Source organism: Dendrobates tinctorius, unplaced genomic scaffold (assembly GCF_039654945.1).
Source record: "Dendrobates tinctorius isolate UK_male_01 unplaced genomic scaffold, ASM3965494v1 ptg000183l, whole genome shotgun sequence".
Lineage (NCBI taxonomy): Eukaryota > Metazoa > Chordata > Amphibia > Anura > Dendrobatidae > Dendrobates > Dendrobates tinctorius.
In genome coordinates, this window is record NW_027361850.1 from 1,333,381 (window position 1) to 1,359,784 (window position 26,404).

Consider the following 26,404-nt stretch of genomic DNA (forward strand, 5'->3'; position numbering starts at 1 on the left):
CTCCTCCTCTTCCTCCTCATCAACATTGGCTGCATAAGCCTGCTCCTTAAGGTGCGTCAAAGTTTGCATGAGCAGATGCATAAGTGGGATGCTCATGCTTAGGATGGCGTCGTCTGCACTTACCAGCCGTGTGCATTCCTCAAAACACTGAAGGACTTTACAGAGGTCTTTCAGCTTTGACCACTGCACACCGGTCAACTCCATGTCTGCTCTCAAAGTGCCTGGCCGTGTATCCTCCCACAAATGCATTATGGCCTGCCTCTGCTCGCACAGCCGCTCCACCATGTGCAGGGTGGAGTTCCACCTTGTTGCAATGTCGATAATGAGGCGGTGGTTGGGAAGGTGGAGCAATCGCTGCAGCTTCTGCAAACGAACGGAGTGTACAGGCGACCGGCGGATGTGCGCGCACAGTCTTCGCACCTTCTGGAGCAGGGCTGTTAACTCCGGATAATTTTTGAGGAAGCACTGCACCACCAGGTTCAAGGTGTGAGCCATGCAAGGTATGTGGCTGAGTTTTGAAAGGGCTATGGCTGCCACAAAATTACGCCCATTATCACTAACTACCTTGCCTGCCTCAAGATGTACACTGCCCAGCCATGACTCAGTTTGTCGCTGAAAGTACTCGGCCAGCACCTCGGCGGTGTGTCTGTCGCCCAAACACGTCATCTGCAACACTGCCTGCTGACGCTTTCCACTAGCTGCTCGATAGGGGGACACCTCGTGTGCAACAGTGGCAGCTGCAGATGGAGTGCTCGTACGACTGCGCTCTGTGGACGAGCTTTCGCTTCTGGAGGAGGAGGAGGAGGAGGAGGGTTGAACGCCTACAGCCAACTGTTTCCTATACCGTGGGCTAGGCAGCACTGTCCCACCACCGCTGTCCCCTGTGGACCCTGCATCCACCACATTAACCCAGTGCGCAGTGATGGACACGTAACGGCCCTGGCCATGCCGACTGGACCATGCATCAGTTGTGAGGTGCACCTTTCCGCTCACTGACTGCTTGAGTGCATGGACAATGCGGTCTTTCACATGATGGTGGAGGGCTGGGATGGCTTTGCGAGAGAAGAAGTGACGACTGGGTAGGTCATAGCGTGGTATTGCATAGGCCATGAGTTCGCGGAAAGCTGCGCTTTCCACCAACCAAAATGGCATCATCTCAAACGAGATTAGTTTGGCAATGTGGGCGTTCAAACCCAGTGTACGCGGATGAGAGACTGAGTACTTTCTTGACCTACTCATAGTGTCTGGGAGGGTGAGCTGGACTTGAGAGCTGCATATGGTGGAAGTAGAGGTGGACAGGGCGGACTGAGAGAGGGTTGATGATGGTGATGGAGTTGGTGTTCTTTCTGATGGCCTAGAATCAGTCTTTCGTTGATATAACAGTGGGATTCCCTGACTGCTGTGGCCTTGCAACGACACCTCAACATTTGCTGCTGTGCTAACCGGTGGGCTTACAGTGGGGGAAACAATGTAATGTTGCTGACTACCTTCGTTGTGAGCAGTTGCACATGTGGCACTTGAGGTTTGGTGTTGTATCCACGCTTGCAAGTGCATGCTGGTTAAATGTCTAAGCATGCAACTGGTATTCAAATTTTTCAGATTTTTCCCTCGGCTAAAGGTCTTTGCGCACTTCTTACAGATAACCTTGGCCTGATCATGAGGATTTTGTTCAAAAAAGTGCCACACTGCACTCTTCCTACTTTGGCAGACATTTTGCGGCCTAGCACACTGTGATCTTTTGACCCTCTGGACAAGCTGTCCAGCAACTCTTTTGATGTTTGGAACCTGTCTTTGGAGTGCTCCGGGCCTGCCAGATAACAGCTGTTGCGATGTCGATGTCTGCTGTGGATGCCCCTCATCTGAGCTATTGGAAGCAGCACCCTCTTCCCCCAATGGATGCCAATCTGGGTCAATAACTGGGTCATCCATCACCTCCTCTTCTATGTCATGTGCACCTTGCTCTGTGTCACCGTGTATGGTGGTATAGTGTGCGGGAAGGGGCACCTGAGTCTCATCAGGGTCAGAATCTGGCTCTGTACACTGCGAGGACAATGTAGTGCTCTGAGTGAATGTACCAGCAGAATCATCCATCAGCGGCTGTGCATCAGTGCACTCCATGTCAGATTCATCTTGGCCTGGGTAATTCACCATTTCACTTGATAATCCAGGCATGGTATGTGAAAACAGCTCCATGGAGTAATCAGTAGTATGGCCTGCGTCATCCTTCAATCTTGGTTGGGGTGAAGGACACAAGGAAAGTGTGGTTCATGAACATGAGCCTCCAATGACGACTCAGTGCTTTTACTTTTTACAACTTCAGAAGAGGAGGCGATAGAGCTGGAGGCTGAGTCAGCAATGTAAGACAAAACTTTTTCCTGATGCTCTGGCTTTAAAAGCGGTTTGCCAACTCCTAGAAAACTAAGCGTTCGAGGCCTTATGTAGCCAGACGATGACGCAGGCTCAACACCTCCTGCATTCGGTCGTATTTTGCTCTTGCCACTACCATCAGATCCACCACCAACACCATCATTACCAGCTGCCAACCCCCGCCCAATTCCACGGCCTCTTCCACCAGCCTTCCTCATTTTTGGTAGAAATGTAGACAAAATCCAACAAACTATATAGTAATGTAAAACAAGGTACAAGGTGTCTATAGGACAGGGGATATTTTGAATTTCTGCAGACACTTGTGGACACTGGACACTTTTGGATTGTGTGAGGCCCACTGAATATCTGAGCGCTCTGTCACAGGCTCGATGGCACAGCTGCGACCAAAGTGACTAGAGGATAAGGGAGATTTTGAATTTCTGCACACACTTGTGGACACTGGACACTTTTGGATTGTGTGAGGCCCACTGAATATCTGAGCGCTCTGTCACAGGCTCGATGGCACAGCTGTGACCAAAGTGACTAGAGGATAAGGGAGATTTTGAATTTCTGCACACACTTGTGGACACTAGACACTTTTGGATTGTGTGAGGCCCACTGAATATCTGAGCGCTCTGTCACAGGCTCGATGGCACAGCTGTGACCAAAGTGACTAGAGGATAAGGGAGATTTTGAATTTCTGCACACACTTGTGGACACTGGACACTTTTGGATTGTGTGAGGCCCACTGAATATCTGAGCGCTCTGTCACAGGCTCGATGGCACAGCTGTGACCAAAGTGACTAGAGGATAAGGGAGATTTTGAATTTCTGCACACACTTGTGGACACTGGACACTTTTGGATTGTGTGAGGCCCACTGATATCTGAGCGCTATGTCACAGGCTCGATGGCACAGCTGTGACAAAAGTGACTAGAGGATAAGGGAGATTTTGAATTTCAGCAGACACTTGTGGACACTGGACACTATTGGATTGTGTGAGGCCCAATGAATAACTGAGCGCTATGTGACAGGCTCGATGGCACAGCTGTGACAAAAGTGACGAGAGGATAAGTGAGATTTTGAATTTCAGCAGACACTTGTGGACACTGGACACTTTTGGATTGTGTGAGGCCCAATGAATATCTGAGCGCTATGTGACAGTCTCGATGGCACAGCTGTGACAAAAGTGACGAGAGGATAAGGGAGATTTTGAATTTCTGCAGACACTTGTGGACACTGGACACTTTTGGATTGTGTGAGGCCCACAGAATATCTGAGCGCTCTGTCACAGGCTCGATGGCACAGCTGTGACCAAAGTGACTAGAGGATAAGGGAGATTTTGAATTTCAGCAGACACTTGTGGACACTGGACACTTTTGGATTGTGTGAGGCCCACTGATATCTGAGCGCTATATCACAGGCTCGATGGCACAGCTGTGACAAAAGTGACTAGAGGATAAGGGAGATTTTGAATTTCAGCAGACACTTGTGGACACTGGACACTTTTGGATTGTGTGAGGCCCAATGAATATCTGAGCGCTATGTGACAGGCTCGATGGCACAGCTGTGACAAAAGTGACGAGAGGATAAGTAAGATTTTGAATTTCAGCAGACACTTGTGGACACTGGACACTTTTGGATTGTGTGAGGCCCAATGAATATCTGAGCGCTATGTGACAGGCTCGATGGCACAGCTGGGACAAAAGTGACGAGAGGATAAGGGAGATTTTGAATTTCTGCAGACACTTGTGGACACTGGACACTTTTGGATTGTGTGAGGCCCACTGAATATCTGAGCGCTCTGTCACAGGCTCGATGGCACAGCTGTGACCAAAGTGACTAGAGGATAAGGGAGATTTTGAATTTCTGCACACACTTGTGGACACTGGACACTTTTGGATTGTGTGAGGCCCACTGATATCTGAGCGCTATGTCACAGGCTCGATGGCACAGCTGTGACAAAAGTGACTAGAGGATAAGTGAGATTTTGAATTTCAGCAGACACTTGTGGACACTGGACACTATTGGATTGTGTGAGGCCCACTGAATATCTGAGCGCTATGTCACAGGCTCGATGGCACAGCTGTGACAAAAGTGACTAGAGGATAAGGGAGATTTTGAATTTCAGCAGACACTTGTGGACACTGGACACTTTTGGATTGTGTGAGGCCCAATGAATATCTGAGCGCTATGTGACAGGCTCGATGGCACAGCTGTGACAAAAGTGACGAGAGGATAAGGGAGATTTTGAATTTCTGCAGACACTTGTGGACACTGGACACTTTTGGATTGTGTGAGGCCCACTGATATCTGCGCGCTATGTCACAAGCTCGATGGCACAGCTGTGACAAAAGTGACTAGAGGATAAGGGAGATTTTGAATTTCAGCAGACACTTGTGGACACTGGACACTTTTGGATTGTGTGAGGCCCAATGAATATCTGAGCGCTATGTGACAGGCTCGATGGCACAGCTGTGACCAAAGTGACTAGAGGATAAGGGAGATTTTGAATTTCTGCACACACTTGTGGACACTGGACACTTTTGGATTGTGTGAGGCCCACTGAATATCTGAGCGCTCTGTCACAGGCTCGATGGCACAGCTGTGACCAAAGTGACTAGAGGATAAGGGAGATTTTGAATTTCTGCACACACTTGTGGACACTGGACACTTTTGGATTGTGTGAGGCCCACTGATATCTGAGCGCTATGTCACAGGCTCGATGGCACAGCTGTGACAAAAGTGACTAGAGGATAAGGGAGATTTTGAATTTCAGCAGACACTTGTGGACACTGGACACTATTGGATTGTGTGAGGCCCAATGAATATCTGAGCGCTATGTGACAGGCTCGATGGCACAGCTGTGACAAAAGTGACGAGAGGATAAGTGAGATTTTGAATTTCAGCAGACACTTGTGGACACTGGACACTTTTGGATTGTGTGAGGCCCAATGAATATCTGAGCGCTATGTGACAGGCTCGATGGCACAGCTGTGACAAAAGTGACGAGAGGATAAGGGAGATTTTGAATTTCTGCAGACACTTGTGGACACTGGACACTTTTGGATTGTGTGAGGCCCACTGAATATCTGAGCGCTCTGTCACAGGCTCGATGGCACAGCTGTGACCAAAGTGACTAGAGGATAAGGGAGATTTTGAATTTCAGCAGACACTTGTGGACACTGGACACTTTTGGATTGTGTGAGGCCCACTGATATCTGAGCGCTATATCACAGGCTCGATGGCACAGCTGTGACCAAAGTGACTAGAGGATAAGGGAGATTTTGAATTTCAGCAGACACTTGTGGACACTGGACACTTTTGGATTGTGTGAGGCCCAATGAATATCTGAGCGCTATGTGACAGGCTCGATGGCACAGCTGTGACAAAAGTGACGAGAGGATAAGTAAGATTTTGAATTTCAGCAGACACTTGTGGACACTGGACACTTTTGGATTGTGTGAGGCCCAATGAATATCTAAGCGCTATGTGACAGGCTCGATGGCACAGCTGGGACAAAAGTGACGAGAGGATAAGGGAGATTTTGAATTTCTGCAGACACTTGTGGACACTGGACACTTTTGGATTGTGTGAGGCCCACTGAATATCTGAGCACTCTGTCACAGGCTCGATGGCACAGCTGTGACCAAAGTGACTAGAGGATAAGGGAGATTTTGAATTTCTGCAGACACTTGTGGACACTGGACACTTTTGGATTGTGTGAGGCCCACTGATATCTGAGCGCTATGTCACAGGCTCGATGGCACAGCTGTGACAAAAGTGACTAGAGGATAAGTGAGATTTTGAATTTCAGCAGACACTTGTGGACACTGGACACTATTGGATTGTGTGAGGCCCACTGAATATCTGAGCGCTATGTCACAGGCTCGATGGCACAGCTGTGACAAAAGTGACTAGAGGATAAGGGAGATTTTGAATTTCAGCAGACACTTGTGGACACTGGACACTTTTGGATTGTGTGAGGCCCAATGAATATCTGAGCGCTATGTGACAGGCTCGATGGCACAGCTGTGACAAAAGTGACGAGAGGATAAGGGAGATTTTGAATTTCTGCAGACACTTGTGGACACTGGACACTTTTGGATTGTGTGAGGCCCACTGATATCTGCGCGCTATGTCACAGGCTCGATGGCACAGCTGTGACAAAAGTGACTAGAGGATAAGGGAGATTTTGAATTTCAGCAGACACTTGTGGACACTGGACACTTTTGGATTGTGTGAGGCCCAATGAATATCTGAGCGCTATGTGACAGGCTCGATGGCACAGCTGTGACCAAAGTGACTAGAGGATAAGTGAGATTTTGAATTTCAGCAGACACTTGTGGACACTGGACACTTTTGGATTGTGTGAAGCCCAATGAATATCTGAGCGCTATGTGACAGGCTCGATGGCACTGCTGTGACAAAAGTGACGAGAGGATAAGGGAGATTTTGAATTTCTGCAGACACTTGTGGACACTGGACTCTTTTGGATTGTGTGAGGCCCACTGATATCTGAGCGCTATGTCACAGGCTCGATGGCACAGCTGTGACAAAAGTGACTAGAGGATAAGGGAGATTTTGAATTTCAGCAGACCCTTGTGGACACTGGACACTTTTGGATTGTGTGAGGCCCACTGATATCTGAGCGCTCTGTCACAGGCTCGATGGCACAGCTGTGACCAAAGTGACTAGAGGATAAGGGAGATTTTGAATTTCTGCACACACTTGTGGACACTGGACACTTATGGATTGTGTGAGGCCCACTGAATTTCACAGCGCTATGTCACAGGCAGAAATTGGCTAGTGTATCACAAACTACAAGGTGTATGTAGAATTGGGCAGAATAGGAATCTCCCTAGAGTGCAGGTCTGTAAGAACGGAACATGTCCTCGTTTTATTCTCACAGAGTGACACACTGATAGCTTCACTGTGGCTGTGATAACAGCCGTTACACGGTACTGTGTGAGGAGCGTACACCGCTGTATGGTGTGAAAAAATTCACGCTCAGTACCTCAGCAGGACAAAAAAAAAAAATTGGGATTGCTTTTAAAAAAGCAGTTTGCGGAGCAGTGGGTAAACAGCAATGCAGGAATGTCAGGAAGCCTTAGAAGGCAGCCCAACAACCAACACCACTGATACACCACTATATAGCCTCCCCTTGCACTGCACACACAGTGACTAGAGTTGAGCGATACCGTCCGATACTTCAAAGTATCGTATCGGATGGTATCGGCCGATCTTTAAAAAAAGTATCCGTATCGCCGATTCCGATACCGGAAGTCCCATTAAAGTCTATGGGACTTCCAGTATCGGAATAAGAAAAACCCTTTCCTGCCCTTGTACAGCCTCTCTGGGGTCTGTACGGGCCTTTCGGGGGGCTGTGCCGGCCTGCCAGGGGGTCTGTGCAGGCTCCGGTGGTCTGTGCCGGCCTGCCGGTGGTCTGTGCAGGCTCCGGGGGGCTGTGCCGGCCTGCCGGGGGGCTGTGCCGGCCTGCCGGGGGGCTGTGCAGGCTCCGGGGGGCTGTGCCGGCCTGCCGGGGGGCTGTGCCGGCCTGCCGGGGGGCTGTGCCGGCCTGTCGGTGGTCTGTGCAGGCTCCGGGGGTCTGTGCAGGCATCGTCCGATGGGACTACAAGTCCCATCGGGCGATGCCTGCTACCATGACAGTGATTGACACATTAGCCAATGATGGGACAGTAGTAGTCCCATCATCCGGCTAATGTGTTAAATGTAAAAAAAAAAAAAAAAAAAAAAAAAAAAAAAAAATTACATGCTACATACATACAACATGCATACTACATACATGCTACATTCATACTACATAAATACTACATGCAACATACATACTACATATATACTACATGCATGCTACATACATACTGCATGCTACATACATACCACATATATACTACATACATACTACATGCATGCTACATGCTACATACATAACACATATATACTACATGCATGCTACATACATACTACATGCTACATACATACTACATGCATGCTACATACATACTACATGCTACATACTACATATATACTACATGCATGCTACATACATACTACATGCTACATACTACATATATACTACATGCATGCTACATACATACTACATGCTACATACATACTACATATATACTACATGCATGCTACATACATACTACATGCTACATACATACTACATATATACTACATACATACTACATACATACTACATGCTACATACATACTACATATATACTACATGCATGCTACATACATACTACATGCATGCTACATACATACTACATGCTACATACATACCACATACATACTACATATATACTACATGCTACATGCATGCTACATACATACTACATACATACTACATGCTACATACATACCACATACATACTACATACATACTGCATGCTACATGCATGCTACATACATACTACATACATACTACATGCTACATACATACCACATATATACTACATACATACAATACATTCATACAATACATACATAGACATACAGTACATATAACATAGAGTAACATACTTACCAATACTTGTCACATTGTTCCCCGAAGCCATTGTCTTTTCCGGAATAAATATTAACATAACAAACCACAAAAATACTCACCCACGATCCGAAGCAGTCCACGAGTGTGTCCCACGACGATCTTGGGTAGAGAACGGCAGCATCAGCTGTTGCTGCCGTTCTCTACGGGCTGCAGGAATCCAATGACGGAAGGTAGGTATCCTTCCGCACTGTATTCCTCCGCCACTTAAAAAAATAAAAGTCCCTAGTCTCACTTTATGGCATTGCTGCGTGGGAAATTCCCACACAGCAATGGCATAAAGTGAGACTAGGGACTTTTTTTTTTTTTAAGTGGCGGAGGAATACAGTGCGGAAGGAAACCTACCTTCCGTCATTGGATTCCTGCAGCCCGTAGAGAACGGCAGCAACAGCTGATGCTGCCGTTCTCTACCCAAGATCGTCGTGGGACACACTCGTGGACTGCTTCGGATCGTGGGTGAGTATTTTTGTGGTTTGTTATGTTAATATTTATTCCGGAAAAGACAATGGCTTCGGGGAACAATGTGACAAGTATTGGTAAGTATGTTACTCTATGTTATATGTACTGTATGTCTATGTATGTATTGTATGAATGTATTGTATGTATGTAGTATATATGTGGTATGTATGTAGCATGTAGTATGTATGTAGTATGTATGTAGCATGCATGTAGCATGCAGTATGTATGTAGTATGTATGTGGTATGTATGTAGCATGTAGTATGTATGTAGCATGCATGTAGTATATATGTAGTATGTATGTAGCATGCATGTAGTATATATGTAGTATGTATGTAGCATGTAGCATGTATGTAGTATGTATGTAGTATGTATGTAGCATGCATGTAGCATGTAGTATGTATGTAGCATGCATGTAGTATATATGTAGTATGTATGTAGCATGCATGTAGTATATATGTAGTATGTATGTAGCATGTATGTAGTATGTATGTGGTATGTATGTAGCATGTAGTATGTATGTAGCATGCATGTAGTATATATGTAGTATGTATGTAGCATGTAGTATGTATGTAGTATGTATGTAGTATGTATGTGGTATGTATGTGGCATGTAGTATGTATGTAGCATGCATGTAGTATGTATGTAGCATGCATGTAGTATGTATGTAGTATGTATGTAGTATGTATGTAGCATGCAGTATGTATGTAGTATGTATGTAGTATGTATGTAGTATGTATGTAGCATGTAGTATGTATGTAGCATGCATGTAGTATGTATGTAGCATGCATGTAGTATGTATGTAGTATTTTTTTTTTTTTAACATTTAACACATTAGCCGGATGATGGGACTACTACTGTCCCATCATTGGCTAATGTGTCAATCACTGTCATGGTAGCAGGCATCGCCCGATGGGACTTGTAGTCCCATCGGACGATGCTTGCACAGACCCCCGGACATCAGCACAGCCCCCCGGCAGGCCGGCACAGCCCCCCGGCAGGCCGGTACAGACCCCCACAGGGTGCACAGACCACCGGCAGGCCGGCACAGCCCCCCGGCAGGCCGGTACAGACCCCCACAGGGTGCACAGACCACCGGCAGGCCGGCACAGCCCCCCGGCAGGCCGGTACAGACCCCGGGCAGTCCACACAGCCCCCCGGCAGGCCGGCACAGCCCCCCGGCAGGCCGGCAGAGACCCCCGGAAGGCCCGAAATGACGGCGCATCATGATGCGCACACACCGCGCATCATGATGACGTCAGTCTGTCAATCAACTTTGAACTTCCGATTCCGATGCCGAATTCCGATATTGAAAAAATATCGGAAGTCTGTATCGGAATTCAGATACAGCAAGTATCGGCCGATACCCGATACTTGCGGTATCGGAATGCTCAACACTAACAGTGACTGATGTGTTTTACAGGCAAAATCGCTAGCAGCAGAAGCAGTTTTTTTTTCTTCTCAGCAGGACAAAAAAAAAAATTGGGATTGCTTTTAAAAAAGCAGTTTGCGGAGCAGTGGGTAAACAGCAATGCAGGAATGTCAGGAAGCCTTAGAAGGCAGCCCAACAACCAACACCACTGATACACCACTATATAGCCTCCCCTTGCACTGCACACACAGTGACTGATGTGTTGTACAGGCAAAATCGCTAGCAGCAGAAGCAGTTTTTTTTTCTTCTCAGCAGGACAAAAAAAAAATTGGGATTGCTTTTAAAAAAGCAGTTTGCGGAGCAGTGGGTAAACAGCAATGCAGGAATGTCAGGAAGCCTTAGAAGGCAGCCCAACAACCAACACCACTGATACACCACTATATAGCCTCCCCTTGCACTGCACACACAGTGACTGGTGTGTTGTACAGGCAAAATCGCTAGCAGCAGAAGCAGTTTTTGGTGTCTTCTTCCCTGCCTAACTCTCTCCCTACAAAATCAGCAGCAGCAGCAGCTCTCCCTATTCTGAGATCAGCATGAGTAACATGGCGGTCGGCATGCACGCCCTTTTATACCCCCTGTGACGCCCCCCAAAGCAAGCCAATCACTTGCATGCCCTTCTGAAAGATGGTGGTGACCCGTGCCTATGTCATCACGTTGCCCACAGTGTCCGTGGATCCTGATTGGCTGAAAAAGAGCGCAAAACAAACTTTTGAAACTCGACTTTGGCGCGTAAGTCGCCGACCTCGTGGCCGACCTCATCCTAGGGTCGGGTTTCGTTTCATGAAACCCGACTTTGCCAAAAGTCGGCGACTTTTGAAATTTTTCGACCCGTTTCGCTCAACTCTAGTCATTACACGTGGTGTCGTTTGGTCTAAGTTACCCCGGTGGTGGTTAGTGGTATTACACTTTAGTTAAAGTGCACATTTATCATGCAGGTGTGATTGCTGGCTCTGCTATAAAAGAGTCACAGGTGTTGCAATCAGAGTTGGTGATAGTTGTTCATTTGCAACCAAGCTTGGTAGAGGAAGGAGCTGGAGAGAGCTCCTTGCAGAACGGTCTGAGCCCTGTTGTGGAAGTAGTCAGAGGGGATTTCCTTGCAGCTCTGACAGAGCTTGGTAGCAGCATTTCAGGAGGAGAGCGGCATTCTGGTGGTGGACTCTGTGCTGGAGCATTAACACAGAGAGAGCTAAATGTTTCTTTATCCCTGTTTGTGACTTTCCTTATGTGTGTTCTAGTACAGTGGTGGGATTAGTGTCTGCACCGACCAATTCCCTAGTGAGGGACTAGGTGCAGGGTGAGTCAGGGTTTCTAGGTTCCCTATCCGCGCCCGGTGCGGAACCGGCATAGGGACTGTTGATGAGTGCAGGGTCACTGGCTCAGGGGAGTGCAGGAGGTCTCCACGTCCCCATTCCCTAGTGCAGGGCCCAACACTGTAATTGTTCCCTGTGTTTACCCTTATTATTTAAATTCGCCAGCTGGAGGCGGTGTATCCGGCTGCACGTTCCATTATTATTTAAATTTGCCTAGCTGGAAGCGGTGTATCCAGGGTCACGTGTGCCATAAATTCGCCCTGCTGGAGGCGCTGTGTCCAGTCACACGTTGATTGTTACATTATCACCAATCCAAAAACTTTTTTTTCTGCTGAGCCATGGACCTAATGCAAACCTTTACCCAGGTACTGCAGACCTTTACTGAAGAGCTTAGGGGGCTGCGCGGTGAGATGGTGCAGCAACTGCAGCTGTTGGTGGGCTTTGGAGGTTTGATTCAGGCACAGGCTCAGCTAGAACCCAAGATATCTCTCCCGGACCGGTTTTCTGGAGGGAGAGATCAATTCTTGGTATTTCAGCAAGTCTGCAAATTATATTTCAGGCTGCGCCCTCGCTCATCAGGGAGTGAAGAGCAATGGGTTGGAATCATTAAGTCCCTTCTGAAGGGGGATCCCCCATCCTGGGCCTTCTCCCTGCCGGACGATTCACCATCTTTAGAGTCCGTGGACGAGTTTTTTGCGGCTTTGGCGCTTGTGTATAGGGATCCTGATGGCGTCTCTCTGGCGGAATCCTGATTCCGTAGGTAAAAACAGGGTGCCCGGGTTGCTGAGGAGTACTGCTCAGAGTTTAGGAGGTGCGCCACTGACACTCAGTGGAATGACCCTGCGCTTAGGAGTCAATTTGTGCAGGGTCTGTCTCCAAAGTTTCAGGACACTCTGGTGCAGTACGCCGCCCCCAGGTCACTGGAGGCCGCCATGTCCCTTGCCAACTGGGTGGATAGACGCCTTAGGGAAAGACATACACAAAATGTGCCCCTGTAGTCCTCTCCAGGGGGGAGGACCCACCAGTGTGGTTGGTGGAACCCAAGCAGCACAGTGTTGTTGGTACATAAAGGGGGTTGCCTATGGTTCGCCGTGGTGGGGGGGTATGCTTTTCCTGTGGGAAGCCGGGCCATTTCATGGGAGCCTGCCCAGTGCATGCCAAGTCTCCGGAGGAACCTATGCAAGTAGGAGGTGTTGGGTTGAGTTCCGGCCTGCCTACGGTTCAGGGAGTGGTGTCGGCATGTTTTCTCTGTGGGCAGACTGGTCATGTCCTTAAGGCTTGCCCATTGCACACCAAATTATCTGTGTCATCTCAGAAGCCGCATACCCCTGGTCATTTGGAGGGAGACGACCAGGGAGTGTACATTTCCTCCATTTTGTCCTCCCAAGGTATCATGTCAGCAGAAGTGTTGGCTGGCGGGGTACCGGTGCTTGTGGACAGCAGAGCAGGAGTCAGTCTGGTGGATGCTCGCTTTGTCCAGACTCATGGCCTGAAGTCTAGGACACTGGCCCAACCTATAAGCGTCCAGGCCATTAACTCTGTTCCACTGAGCCAGGGGAGCCTTACCCAAGTCGTAGAAAATATCCATCTGCGTATAGGACATCATGAGGAGTCCTTGTCATGCTACGACTTGGAGGCAAAGTCAGTACCTATTGTTTTAGGCTTCCCTTGGCTGAAAAAACACAACCCGGTGATAGATTGGCGAGCGAGGGAAGAAGTCAGCTGGGGGCAGTCGTGTGAGGGCTGCTGCCTAGGGACTACTGTCTCTGCCATCTCTCTTCAACAGACCCCTTCCTCTCCAGTGAGAGCAGCGGATGTGCTGCAGGAGAGTAGGAGCAAGTCTCAGCCCTCGCCGCTAGCCAACCCTGTGAGGTGCAGACCTCGTGGTGGAAAGGGTTGGAGGGTGGTGTACCCCATGGTGAAGTGCGGGGGTGTGAGTGTGGTGACACAGGGGGACGCCTCTGTTGTCAATTCCAGAAAGAGTTCTCCAAGTGGTGACAAACGAACGAGTGGCAATAAACGTTCAGGTCCGGACCTGTGTGTGAATGAGCATGTAAGGGTGGCCACCAAAAAACATCCAGTGGAAGTGTGTTGTGGAGTCTTACCAGCTCATACCAAACATACACATACACAACTCGTTCCCCAGGTCGGCGCTTCGGAGATGTGTAGTACCTCCAGAACATACATTGCCAATACCAACAGTACTCGTTTGTCATAAACCTGAGTTTCAGGTAGTGGGGGTGTTAAACTCTGGATCTGGGCGTCCCCGCTGTTGGGTGTTCCCTAATGAGGAGCGGTCTTGAGGGTCCAGAGGCCCCTCATTAAGGGGAGGGTACTGTCATGATCTGAGTTTGATCTGACAGATTTAATGTATATAGTGAACTTTTTTCCCTTTGGCTTGGTGCCAAAGTGGGTTGATTGCCCCCGGTGGTCATTAGGGTCATTACACGTGGTGTCATTTGGTCTAAGTTACCCCGGTGGTGGTTAGTGGTATTACACTTTAGTTAAAGTGCACATTTATCATGCAGGTGTGATTGCTGGCTCTGCTATAAAAGAGTCACAGGTGTTGCAATCAGAGTTGGTGATAGTTGTTCATTTGTAACCAAGCTTGGTGGAGGAAGGAGTGGAGAGAGCTCCTTGCAGCATGGTCAGAGCCCTGTTGTGGAAGTAGTCAGAGGGGATTTCCTTGCAGCTCTGACAGAGCTTGGTAGTAGCATTTCAGGAGGAGAGCTGCATTCTGGTGGTGGACTCTGTGCTGGAGCATTAGCACAGAGAGAGCTAAGTGTTTCTTTATCCCTGTTTGTGACTTTCCTTATGTGTGTTCTAGCACAGTGGTGGGATTAGTTTCCGCACTGACCAATTCCCTAGTGAGGGACTAGGTGCAGGGTGAGTCAGGGTTTCTAGGTTCCCGATCCGCGCCCGGTGCAGAAACGGCATAGGGACTGTTGATGAGTGCAGGGTCACTGGCTCAGGAGAGTGCAGGAGGTCTCCATGTCCCCATTCCCTAGTGCAGGGCCCACCACTGTAATTGTTCCCTGTGTTTACCCTTATTATTTAAATTCGCCAGCTGGAGGCGGTGTATCCGGCTGCACGTTCCATTATTATTTAAATTCGCCTAGTTGGAGGCGGTGTATCCAAGGTCACGTGTGCCATAAATTCGCCCTGCTGGAGGCGCTGTGTCCAGTCACACGTTGATCGTTACACATAGCATGTTAAGCAGATTCACTTTAGAAGTTCACGTGTGCACATCATAACAGATATACCAATATCATATTGGTCAGAGAGGCTATTGTCTGTATATTTGTGTCCATACTACTGACCAGTAAACAAGAGGTCAACACTGTGAAAAGTCAAGGAAGAACCAAAATGGATGAACTGCAAAGAAATGGTAACACATCAAAAGATATATAATAAAAACAGAAAAAGCAGCTGTAAAGATTTCCAAAGTCAAATTCCAACACAGCAGTAGAGACCAGGTAAATATTATACTTATGTTGACATATTTAGTATTCTATATGAAAGGCAATTGTATAGATGCTTACCAAATGAAGAAAGTGAATGAGAAAAAAGGAAAATAAGGGTAACAATGACAGTAATCAGGAGCAACTATGTCCAAAGTTTTAATAGCGTGAAAAAAACATAATAATGTTGTCAATAGCTAATAAAATGAATATAGAGCAAACTCGTGCATGCAGGGAACATGTTGAATAAAGAACCTTTATTTAAGATATAGCTTATAAGTTACAAGTAATGAGTCGAGTCATGTAAAAATGTATATGCACCTATAACAATGCAACCCAACAGATTAGATAACTAGTATGTGGATACACAATAAATTGCAATCAAACATATAATATAATCTCTTAAATTTATTAAACTACTTATTTATGAATATGTTGACTATAGAATGGGCTGGTTATATCAAATTAGTGCTAGACACAATATAGAAAAAACTACTACCAATTGTTCATATGAACCCAAAACTGGACATTCATAGTGCACAGACAGCCTAAATACATAGAAGATGTAAAGACAAAAGCAAACAATAAGCGCAAAATAGCCAATGATTGTACAGAATGGTATGTTATGGTAGTATACATCTGCATTTAATCTGCAGGTGCAAAAATATATCAAGAAACATATCCAAAAAACAATTATTAGAAAATTACTAATACACATAGAGAGCACGTTGTAGGACAAGATAGCCCACTCCTCAACAGACACATACAAAGTGGACTGCAAGAAAGCCTTCATGGTAGGTGCCAATAAGACTTATGAAGTGAAAGCCCAAATTTTAATTGTACAAAGGGTGTGCCAATGAGAAAAGGCACTAGACACTGTTCATGGCTAATTCTGAAACTAATCCGTATTCATAATATATACCGTATGTTGGCAATACAGTCAGGGGGTTTAACCCCTTCCCGACCTGTGACGCCACATAGGCGTCATGAAAGTCGGTGCCAATCTGACATGTGAGGACTATGAGGCATCATGGCGAGATCCCGTTCCAGCGGGTTGGGTGACCGGGGTCACTGAAATGTCACCCGACCCGCAGGTACAGGAGGACCTATACTTGACCCCAGTAGGGGTGGCTTTGCCCCCCCGTGGCCACGATCGCTCTGATTGGCTGTTGAAAGTGAAACAGTCAATTGGAGCAATTGTAATATTATGCCAATGAAACTTGGTGAGATATTACAATCCAGCCATGGCCGATGCTGCATTATCATCGGCCATGGCTGGAGACCATGATCTGCTGCCCCCACTGACTGACGGCAGTGATCTGCCACCGCCATCAGTATTTCCTCCCTCCGTTCTGCCCTCCGCTTCCCTCTTCTGCCCTCCACTTCCTCCCTTCTGTCCTCCGCTCCCTCCGCCATCCAATTCCACCCCCGGTACCTCCTGGTGTACCTCCGTCTCCAGGCCATTCCCCATGGGTGCCGCCATCTTCTTCCGGTAAAAGAATGGCGGGCGTATGCGCAGTGTGCCCGCTGAGATCTGCCGGCCAGCAGATTCCATTCATTCATTCCAGGTACATTTTGATCACTGTGATAGACCCTATCACAGTGATCAAAATAAAAAAATAGTCAATAGACCACCCCTTTATAACCCCCTTAGACTGGTTTCACATTTGCGTTTTTTAGCGCTGGAAAAAAACGCATACCTGCGCATGCGTTTTTTCCCCTATATTTAACATGGGTGCGCATACCTGCGCGCTGGTTAGCGCATGTATGCGATTTTCATGCGCTGCGTTTTTTTGGGGTGTGCGTTGGTATTTTCCAGACGCAGCATGTTGCATTTTTTGGCCCTGCAAAAAAGCGCATGCGCACATATGCGCACGTTTTGCGCTAAAAATGGCCATTATAGCCTATGGATGCGCATATGTGCGCACTGGCATGCTCATGTATGCGTTTTTTTGCATATGCGTTTTTTTTTTTAACCATGGAATTTAGGGGTTTGGGTTAGAGTTAGGGTCAGGGTTAGGGTTAGGGTTGGGGTCAGGGTTAGGGTTAGGGTCAGGGTTAGGGTTAAGTATGGTTTTGTTAAGGGTTAGGGTCAGGGTTAGGGTCAGGATTAGGGTTAAGTATGGTTTTGTTAAGGGTTAGGGTCAGGGTTAGGGTTAGGGTTAGGGTCAGGGTTAGGGTTAGGGTTAGGGTCAGGGTTAGGGTTAGGGTCAGGGTTAGGGTTAAGTATGGTTTTGTTAAGGATTAGGGTCAGGGTTAGGGTCAGGATTAGGGTTAAGTATGGTTTTGTTAAGGGTTAGGGTCAGGGTTAGGGTTAGGGTTAGGGTCAGGGTTAGGGTTAGGGTTAGGGTCAGGGTTAGGGTTAGGGTCAGGGTTAGGGTTAAGTATGGTTTTGTTAAGGATTAGGGTCAGGGTTAGGGTCAGGATTAGGGTTAAGTATGGTTTTGTTAAGGGTTAGGGTCAGGGTTAGGGTTAGGGTTAGGGTTAGGGTCAGGGTTAGGGTCAGGATTAGGGTTAAGTATGGTTTGGTTAAGGGTTAGGGTCAGGGTTAGGGTTAGGGTTAGGGTTAGGGTCAGGGTTAGGGTTAAGTATGGTTTGGTTAAGGGTTAGGGTCAGGGTTAGGGTTAGGGTTAGGGTTAGGGTCAGGGTTAGGGTTAAGTATGGTTTTGTTAAGGGTTAGGGTCAGGGTTAGGGTTAGGGTCAGGGTTAGGGTTAGGGTTAGGGTTAGGGTTAGTTAGGGTTTAGGGTTTGGGTTAGGGTTAAGTATGATTTGGTTAAGGGTTAGGGTCAGGGTTAGGGTTAGGGTCAGGGTTAGGGTTAGGGTTAGGGTCAGGGTTAGGGTTAGTAAAGTCATGGTTTGGGTAGTGTGAGGGGCCACCTAAAAATGTTGGAAAAAAACGCAAACGCGGTAAAAACGCACTAAAAACGCATACAAACGCATAAAAACGCTGCGTTTTTTTCATGCATGCTCATAAAAATGCTTGAAAAAAACGCAGCAGTTGTATGCTTATGTATGCGTTTTTTCAATGCGTTTTTTTGTGGGAAAAACGCGCTGCAAAAAAAAGCAAGTGTGAAACTAGCCTTAGATAAGGAAAAAGAATATAATAAAAAAAAAAATATATTTTCATTTTCCATTATGGTTAGAATTAGGGTTAGGGTTGGAATTAAGGTTATGCTTAGGGTTAGGGTTAGGATAAGAGTTGGAATTAGGGTTAGGGTAGGAATTAGGGTTAGGGTTAGAATTATGGTTGGGGTTGGAATTAGGGTTAGGGTTAGGGTTGGAATTAGGGTTAGGGTTAGAATTAGTGTTAGGCTTGGGATTAAGGTTAGGGGTGTGTTGGGGTTAGGGTTGGGATTAAGGTTAGGCTTGTGGTGGGGGTTATGGTTAGGGTTGGGATTAGGGTTAGGGTTAGCGTTGGGGTTAGTGTTGGGATTTGGGTTAGGGGTGTGTTGATTAGGGTTGGAGTTAGAATTAAGTGGTTTCCACTGCTTAGGCACATCAGGGGCTCTCCAAATGCCAATTTTGCGCTCAAAAAGTCAAATGGTGCTCCCTCCCTTCTGAGTCCCGACGGGTGCCCAAACAGTTGTTTACCCCAACATATGGGGCATTAGCGTACTCAGGAAAAATTGCAAAACAACTTTGGGGGTCTAATTTCTCCTGTTACTCTTGGTAAAATAAAAAATTGGGTGCTAAAAAATCATTTTTGTGGAAAAAAAATGATTTTTTATTTTTACGGCTCTGTGTTATAAACTTCTGTGAAGCACTTAGGAGTTCAAAGTGCTCACCATACATCAGGGCCGTCCCCTCATCACTCTCTTAAAGGAGTTATTTGAAGAGTCACAGGTGAATGCATCACAGTGCGTATGATTGACCACAGCTCTATTTACATGGTGCTCTTCAAAGCTACGTTTCCCAGGATCATGGGGGTCCCAGCGGTCAGACCACAACAAACAGAAAGCCATCCAATATCCCCACATAATGCTCCATACAGTATTATGTGCCCCATATATTACTGCATACAGTATAATGGGCACCATATATTACTTCATACAGTATAATGGGCACCATATATTACTTCATACAGCATAATGGGCCCCATATAATTCTTCTCACCATATCCCGCTGCTCTGGTCTCCTCAGTGTATTCTGATCCTCCGCACTGCTTGGCACAGGGACATCATTAAATTTACGTATATAATTGTCCACTTGTACTGATAGTACTAGTGATTTTATTTGTACCCTGTTGTCTGGTGCTGGCCCACTTTATGGGGTGCTCAGGGCATATGATTATACACCAGTAAAAAGTATGAAAGGATCAATGTGACCAGTGCTACCTAGTTTCCTACCACTCTTATTCTACCAGTACTGTGGGCACACTGACTGGTACTGAGGGAAAGAAAGAAAGAGCAGAGAGAGGGAAAAAAAGAAAACAGAGAGAGAGAAAGAAAGAAGAGAGAAAGAAAGAGGTGAACGAAAGAACAGAGAAAGAAAGAAAGAGGGGAAAGAAAGAACAGAGAGAAAAAGAAAGAAGAAAGAAAGAAACAACAGAGAGAGAAAGAAAGAAAGAAAGAAAGAAAGGGGAAAGAAAGAAAGAAAGAAAGGGGAAAGAAAGAAGGAAGGAAGAAACAGAGAGAGAAAGAAAGAAAGAGGGGACAGAAAAAAAGAACAGAGAGAAAAAAAGAAAGAGGGGAAAGAAAGAAGGAACATAGAGAGAAAGAGGGAAAGAAAGTGGGGAAAGAAAGAACAGAGAGAGAAAGAAAGAGAAATAGAGGAAAGAAAGAACAGAGAGAGAAAGAAAGAAAGAAACAACAGAGAGAGAAATAAAGAAAGAGAAAGAAAGAAAGGGGAAAGAAAGAAAGAACAGAGAGAAAGAAAGAGGGGACAGAAAAAAGAACAGAGAGATAAAAAAGAAAACAGAGAGAGAAAGAAAGAAGAGAAAGAGAAAGAAAGAAAGAGGGGAAAGAAAGAACAGAGAGAGAGAGAAAGAAAGAAAGAAAGAAAGAAAGAAAGAAAGAAAGAAAGAAAGAAAGAAAGAAAGAGGGGAAAGAAAGAAACAACAGAGAGAGAAATAAAGAAAGAAAGAAAGAAAGAACAGAGAGAGAACGAGGGGACAGAAAAAGAACAGAGAGAGAAAAAAGAAAACAGAGAAAGAAAGAAAGAAAGAAGAGAGAGAGAAAGAAAGAAAGTAAGAAAGAAGGAAGAAAGAAACAACAGAGAGAAAGAAAGAAAGAGAAAGAAAGAAAGACAGAAAGAGGAAAGAAAGAAAAAAAGAGGAAAGAAACAGAGAGAAAAGAAAGAGGGGACAGAAAAAAATAACAGAGAGAGAGAGAAAGATAGATGGGACAGAAAAAAGGAACAGAAAGAGAAAAAAGAAAGCGGAGAAAGAAAAAACAGAGAGAGAGAAAGAAAGAGGGGAAAGAAAGAACAGAGAGAGAAAGAAAGAGAAAGAGGGGAAAGAAAGAACAGAGAGAGAGAAAGAAAGAAAGAAAGAAAGAAAGAGGGGAAAGAAAGAAACAACAGAGAGAGAAAGAAAGAAAGAAAGAAAGAAAGAGGGGAAAGAAAGAAACAACAGAGAGAGAAAGAAAGAAAGAAAGAAAGAAAGAAAGAAAGAAGAAAGAAAGAAAGAAAGAAAGAAAGAAAGAAAGAAAGAAAGAGGAAATAAAGAAAGAACAGAGAGAAAGAAAGAGGGGACAGAAAAAAGAACAGAGAGAGAGGGAAAAAAAGAAAGAGGGGAAAGAAAGAACAGAGAGGGAGAAATAAAGATGGGAAAGAAAGAACAGAGAGAGAAAGAAAGAGCGGAAAGATAGAACAGAGAGAGAAAGAGAGAAATAAAGAAAGAACACAGAGACAGAGAGAGAATAGAAAGAAAGAGGGGAAAGAAAGAGAACAGAGGAAGAAAGAACAGAGAGAAAGAAAGGAAGTCCTGCCCTGTATATACATCCACATCAGCGCAGGCAGATGGCGGCCCCCCCAATCCTGCCCTGTATATACATCCACATCAGCGCAGGCAGATGTCGGCCCCCCAGTCCTGCCCTGTAATATAGATCCACATCAGCGCAGGCAGACAGCATCCCCCCAGTCCCTGTATATACATCCACATCAATGCAGGCAGATGGCGGCCCCCCAGTCCTGCCCTGTAATATACATCCACATCAGCGCAGGCAGACGGCAGCCCCCCAGTCCCTGTATATACATCCACATCAGTGGAGGCAGATGGCGGCCCCCAGTCCTGCCCTGTAATATACATCCACATCAGCGCAGGCAGACAGTGGCCCCACAGTCCCTGTATATACATCCACATCAGTGCAGGCAGATGGCGGCCCCCCAGTCCTGCCCTGTAATATACATCCACATCAGCGCAGGCAGATGGCAGCCACCCAGTGACCAGTCCCTGTATGTACATCCACATCAGTGCAGGCAAATGGTGGCCACCCCAGTCCTGCCCTGTAAAGTATATACATCCACATCAGCGCAGGCAGATGGTGGCCACCCAGTCCCTGTATATACATCCACATCAGCGCAGGCAGATGGCGGCCCCCCCACCCCCCAGTCCTGCCCTGTAATATACATCCACATCAGTGCAGGCAGATGGCAGCCACCCAGTGACCAGTCCCTGCATATGCATCCACCCTGGCAGATGGCTGCCCCCCCAGTCCTGCCCTGTGTATATATATATATATATTATCCATCATCACATCAGTGCACCCCCCAGCCTCTTTTAACTCACCCCCGGCCAAGGCCCACACCGCTTTGAATGAACTTCAGCCTGCCCTGAGCCTGGCGCGTGGGGGTAGAAGTCGAGTCACACACAGCAGCTCCCACTGCCCAGCCTCCACTTGTCCCTGGATACTAAGGCTGGATAAATTCCTGCTTCCTGGCCTGGGTGAGTCGGTGAACGTGGCCACGGCGATGCCGTTGATAGGCCCAGTCAGTCACTGTGCCTGGCACAAGCAGCCAGCCAGTGACGGAAGAAGAGCAAAGCAGAGGCGCGCACTTTCTGGCTCTCCGCCCTCAAAGAACGTCCGACAACGTGCAGTGTCATGTCGCGCCGTGCAGCACGTTCTTAACCCCCTAGGGTGCCCCTGCCTGCCACCTTGCCAGCAAATTTAAAGGGCCGGCGGCAGGAAAAAAAGAGGCCGGTGGCCGCCGCCGCATTATCTGGCAAGCAGCCAAAGGAGCGGGCGCCCAGCCAGCGGCCCATAACGGCATGAAAATGGTGGCCCAGTGGGAAAATGCCCAGTTGGGTAAGTGGCCAATCCAGGCCTGCCACACATCTAAGTAAGTTCCTTAGAGGGTCTAGTTTCCAAAATGGGGTCACCTGTGTTGGAGCTCCAATGTTCAGGCACACAGGGGCTCTCCATATGCGACATGGTGTCCGCTAACGATTGGAGCTCATTTTCCATTCAAAAAGTCAAATGGCGGTCCTTCCGAGCCCTGCCGTGTGCCCAAACGGTGGTTTATGACCACAAATGAGGTATAGGTGCACTCAGGAGAAATTGCCCAATAAATTTTAGGATCCATTTTATCCTGTTGCCAATGTGAAAATGAAAAAATTATGGGTAAAAGAAAATTTTTGTGAAAAAAAAGTACTTTTTCATTTTTACAGATTAATTTGTGAAGCACCTGGGGGTTCCAAGTACTTACTATGCATCTAGTTAAGTTCCTTGGGGGGTCTAATTTCCAAAATGGGGTCACTTGTAGAGGAGCTCCAATTTTTAGGCACACAGGGGCTCTCCATATGGTGTCTGCTAACAATTAGAGCTAATTTTCCATTCAAAAAGTCAAATGGTGCTACTTCCCTTTCAAGCCCTGCCTTGCACCCAAACAGTGGTTTATGACCACATATGAGGTGTTGATGTACTCAGGAGAAATTGCCCAACAAATTTTAGGATCCATTTTATCCTGTTGCCGATATGAAAATGAAAAAATTGATGCTAAAAAACATTTTTGTTGGAAAAATTAAAATGTCCGTTTTTTCCTTCCAAGTTGCTTTAGGTCCTGTGAAGCACCTGAAGGGTTAATAATCTTCTTGAATGTAGTTTTCAGTAGCTTGAGGGATGCAGTTTATAGAATGGTGTCAATTTTGGGTATTTTCTGCCATATTGACCCCTTAAAGTGACATCAACTCTTTAGTTTAACAGAATAAAAATTCAAAATTGGAAAATTGCAAAATTTGCAAAATTTTCTCCAAATTTCCAATTTTTTCACAAATAAACTCAAAAATTAGGCTAGTTTCACACTAGCGCTTTTGAGCGCAGCGACGGCCTGCGCACGGCCGCCGCTAAGCCCCGCCCCTGCCACGCCTCCGCCAGTAGCTCCGCCTACCGGCGCATGACGCTGCATGCGTCCTGCGTCCCCTATCTTCATCACTGGGTGCGCAGGCCGTGCGCAGTATGCGTTTGGCGGTGCATGCGTCCTTTTGACGGTGCGCCGACCTGCTCCAAACGCAACCTGCTGCAGTTTGGTTGCGCCGGCGCACCGTCAAAAAGGCGCATACGCCGCCAAACGCATGCTGCGCACGGCCTGCGCCCCCAGTGATAAAGATAGGGGATGCAGGACGCATGCAGCGTCATGCGCCGGTAGGCGGAGCTACCGGCGGAGGCGTGGCAGGGGGCAGGGCTTAGCGGCAGCCGTGCGCAGGCCGTCGCTGTGCTCAAAAGTGCTAGTGTGAAACTAGCCTTATGGACCTAAATTTACCACTAACATGAAGCCCAATATGTCACGAAAAAACAATCTCAGAATTGCTAGGATCCATTGAAGTGTTCCTGAGTTATTATGTCATAAAGGACACTAGTCAGAACTGCAAAAAATGGCCAGGTCATTAAGGTCAAAATAGGCTGGGTCGTGAAGGGGTTAATGATGAAAGAACAAGAATACACAATGTGCTGATCAAATATATATTAACAGTGAAAAAAGAGTAGAATCCATAAAAAACAACCACGAGAGTACGGATGAACGAGTATACTCGTTAGGACACGGTACTCGGCGAGTAATGTGGTATTCGCAGTACTAGAATCCTGGCGAGTATTTCACTACTCGCCTCGCAATATTCGGCACAGCCTGCACAGTCCCCGCACAACCCAGCACAGTCCCACACAGCCTGGCACAGTCCCCACACAGTCCCCGCACAGTCCAGCACAGTCCCACACAGCATAGTCCCCGCAGAGTACCTGCAAATGCCAGCACAGTCCCACACTGCCCGGCACAGTCTTCTCACAGGCCAGCACAGTCCCACACTGCCCGGCACAGTCTTCTCACAGGCCAGCACAGTCCCACACAGCCCAACACAGTCTTCGCACAGGACCCGCCCAGCCCCGCACACACACACAGCCCATTTCTCTAATTTCCAATAGACGTTACGAGTACCTGAGTATTAGGAGGTACTCGTAAAGAGTAGAGCGAGTCCGAATACTTCACTACTCGCTCCTCCCTACACGAGAGGTGTGATTTTAAACAGCCATAAAATGTAAGGGGTAATCATACTAGTACCAAAAATGACATATAAGTAAAATAAGAGGACAAAATCCATTAGAAGAAACCACAACAGGTGGATTGTAATGTTAGTGAAATATTCATCCAGGTGAGTATCCACTAAACCGAAAGTTCTGTGAAAAAAAGGAAAAAAATCTAACACAAAATTAGCACATGATAATAGCGCAGGACGACACAAGGACAAACTGGGTACATTACGACTGCTTATAAAATCTCGTGAAAAGTAGTTCCTTATTTAATCCATGTGGGGTAAGACTCCAAAATCATGGACCCACTTAGATTCACATCGCAAGAGACCACTCGTGATTTCAAAACCTTTCATATAAGTTTGTAGTGCCTCATGGCCCATAATTTTAAGTCCAGCTACAGTGCCTTGCAAAAGTATTCGGCCCCCTGGAACTTTTCAACCTTTTCCCACATATCATGCTTCAAACATAAAGATACCAAATGTAAATTTTTGATGAAGAATCAACAACAAGTAGGACACAATTTTGAAGTTGAACGAAATTTATTGGTTAGTTTAAATTTTTGTGGAAATTCAAAAACTGAAAAGTGGGGCGTGAAAATTATTCGGCCCCTTTAACTTAATACTTTGTTGCGCAACCTTTTGCTGCGATTACAGCTGCAAGTTGCATGGGGTATGTCTCTATCGGTTTTGTACATCGAGAGACTGAAATTCTTGCCCATTCTTCCTTGGCAAACAGCTCGAGCTCAGTGAGGTTTGATGGAGATCGTTTGTGAACAGCAGTTTTCAGCTCTTTCCACAGATTCTCGATTGGATTCAGGTCTGGACTTTGAGTGGCTATTCTAACACCTGGATACGCTTATTTGTGAACTACTCTATTGTAGATTTTGCTTTATGTTTGGGATCATTGTCTTGTTGGAAGACAAATCTCTAGAATAAAGGAACTTGGCACTCAGATGGCGAATGGAGTAAATCTTTTGTTTTATTTGCATCCAGACTATCCAGATATATATTTCAAAAATATAGGTCAATAATATCACTTGCACCTGAAATTCGCTCTCAAGATACTATTTGGCAAGACTTATACTGCTTGACATAGTTTAACTTTTTTTGAAATATATATCTCTTCTATGCATTGTAAGATTTGACATTTTCTCTATACTGTGATACTCAATAATATAGATTCACTTCTATTTTTGTATATATGTTCCTATAGAGAAGTTCTGATGAAGATCCATTATCGGATCGAAAACGTTTAACACGCATAGTCTGGATGCAAATAAAACAAAAGATTTACTCCATTCGCCATTTGAGTGCCAAGTTCCTTTATTCTACTATGTGGGCTG